This window comes from Heterocephalus glaber, unplaced genomic scaffold, assembly GCF_053883595.1.
Source record: "Heterocephalus glaber isolate CG9 unplaced genomic scaffold, H.glaber_assembly_v1.0 deba00000470, whole genome shotgun sequence".
NCBI lineage: Eukaryota > Metazoa > Chordata > Mammalia > Rodentia > Bathyergidae > Heterocephalus > Heterocephalus glaber.
In genome coordinates this window covers 24,357,554-24,360,069 of record NW_028258145.1, presented here as the reverse complement: position 1 = coordinate 24,360,069, position 2,516 = coordinate 24,357,554, and positions in this window count along the sequence as shown.

Genomic DNA, 2,516 nt, shown 5'->3' with positions numbered 1-2,516 from the left:
ACCACATATAGACATTACCCAATACAATTATGTCTCATTTATACAATAATAAAATGTTTACTTAAAGCCAATAGATGTAAATTTAATCAAGAGCATCTGAATCAGAAAATCTTATTATTTTAGACACAAAGAGCTTAACCTTTTACTTATAACTAGCTTAAGTATATCATAATAATTTATTTAATAACTGTTGGGATGTGGCACCATAAGACCCTGGGAAAACTGGACAAGTCACCCATCAGTGGAGAAACTGAACAACTTTTGGGCTAGGCAGCTGCTCTTTCAACCACATAGAGGAGTTTTCTCCAACAGTTCCTCAAGTTCAAGGGGCTCCCACTTAGTTACTCTAACAGTTGCTTTAGATGACTCATCATACCAGTTAACATTTTAAACTATATATATATATATATATATATATATATATATATATATATAATATATAATTTTTGACCAAAGTCTTAAGTTATTGTACAGAGACAAAAATAGGCATTGCATTTATGAAATTTATTTTGGACATTATCTTGATTATCTAGGTTATCTAACAATCTGGGTGGATACATGCCACTGATTTTTAAAATATCTTTATTCTTACCAACTGATTTAAATTAATCTACTGTTAAGCTATGTGAACCAAAAGCATTTGAGCTAATATCATCAGTGTCTACTTATCTATAAGGCGATCTAAGTAGAACATATAATTTAAGATTCACATATAGAAACATACAGTTTAAATCATATATAACCTTTATGTTTTCAGACTCTAAGGCTTCTATATGTAAGTCTCATGTGACTTTGGAGTCTCTTACCCCTCATCCTGTAACCTTTTAAGTGGACTTAGCTATTTCTAAAACCCTAGATAAGTGGTTTTTATGTGGGAGGCCAAAAGAGCTAGAGAAAAATAAAAGAAAAAATAAAATTGCTTTAAGTACCTTAAACCAACAAACAAAAAAGATACACACAGAAAACTACTGTTAGATCAGATTTCACTCTTAGAAATATTGGCCAACTTGAGCTATAGCTATAATAATCTGTTGTTGGAGAAAAAAATCAACTTTTAATGTAACTATAGATCATATATCAAGGAAAGCAGAAACCGTGTGCCTCCCCTCCCCTCTCACACATGGTGGAAGGCACTAGGCTCTTCTACTCTTCAGCTCCCTACCTTTTTGGTAACCAACAGAAAAAAAAGTTAAAAGGGTCTGAGTTGTCCCCTTTTTATATTTAGCTAAATTTTTTATTTAAAATTATTTTTTCTATAATTTTGCTTTTACTATCTTTCTCCTTTGATCTGAGATTGTTACATTTTTTAAAATTTAACTGGCTGTCAACAGACTTTCATGTAACCTTGAATTAGTACTCTTATTTTAAAACTCCAGAAAGCAGAGAAAAGAGCAAGTTAACCTTGAAAGTGTAGTTTAGGAATTTACAATCCAAAAGAAATGGTATAAGCATAATTATTAAATAAAAAATGCCAATTTAAAATTGGAAGCCAAAAATAAATTTATCCATCAGCCAAGATTTGTGATAATGGGCTCTTCTTGTGACTATGGGTTGATTCTCACACTGTAACATGAAGTTTTCAGGATTGACTCTGTTTTTATTGGGGTGCAGGGAATTGTACCTTTCTAATTTTCTCCTGATCTAAGGAAAAGGGCAGTCCTTCTTCTCTAGTGTGTTTGCACTCATGTACTGGGAACTGGGTCCTCCTTATCCAGCACCATTTCCAGTGCAGGTGAAGCCAATGTTGGGGATGCTGGGGGTAGTTGAGGATAGGGATTCCAGAGAATCCCATGTGCAGGAGCAAACCAGAAGTGAACCCTCTCTTTTCTCGTTAAGTCCCACAGTTTTTTGGGGGAAAGAAGATAACTGCTTCTTGTCACCAATACAGAGTGTGATCTTTCTCCTCCTGAGACCCCAGTCTTTCATCATTAACAAATTCAATCAACAGTTAACATGCCCAGGGCTCCTCAGATTCGAAGTTTGGCCAGAGGATGAATGGGGCAAGTGTGGGGGTTTGTGGCCAAGTGAAACAATGATTTATCATGTTAGCTTTCTTTTTGTTTTTCGTCTGTGGCTTGTCACCCCAAGTCCTTAACATCAGTCCAAGGGGACTATCAGAGTATTTCATTTCCTAAGTCTCTTGATTCCCTACCTGTAGGGAACAGGGGAAAAGAACATGACCAGAACCTCTGCAGTAAGTCCTAGTCTCCTGCGAGCCATGGCAGCACACAGTGAATTACAGGAAAGGTACAAAACAGACTGAGAAGAAGCTGAGCTTTGGGTTTGATCAGTGCTGCTCTGGGCAGCAAAGACAAAAGCCCCCTAGCTTGCAGCACTTTTTATTCAATACATGGGGAAACCGATGTAACAAGTGAAAAATGCAGAGTTCAGTACTTTACATTGGGATAAACAAGGTGTAAAAAGACTGAGGAGCAGTGGAAATCTAAGAACAATGAGGAACTATGCAGATGAAAATTTGGTTCCTCTCTGGCATCTCCCACAGGTGTGGTCTTGTC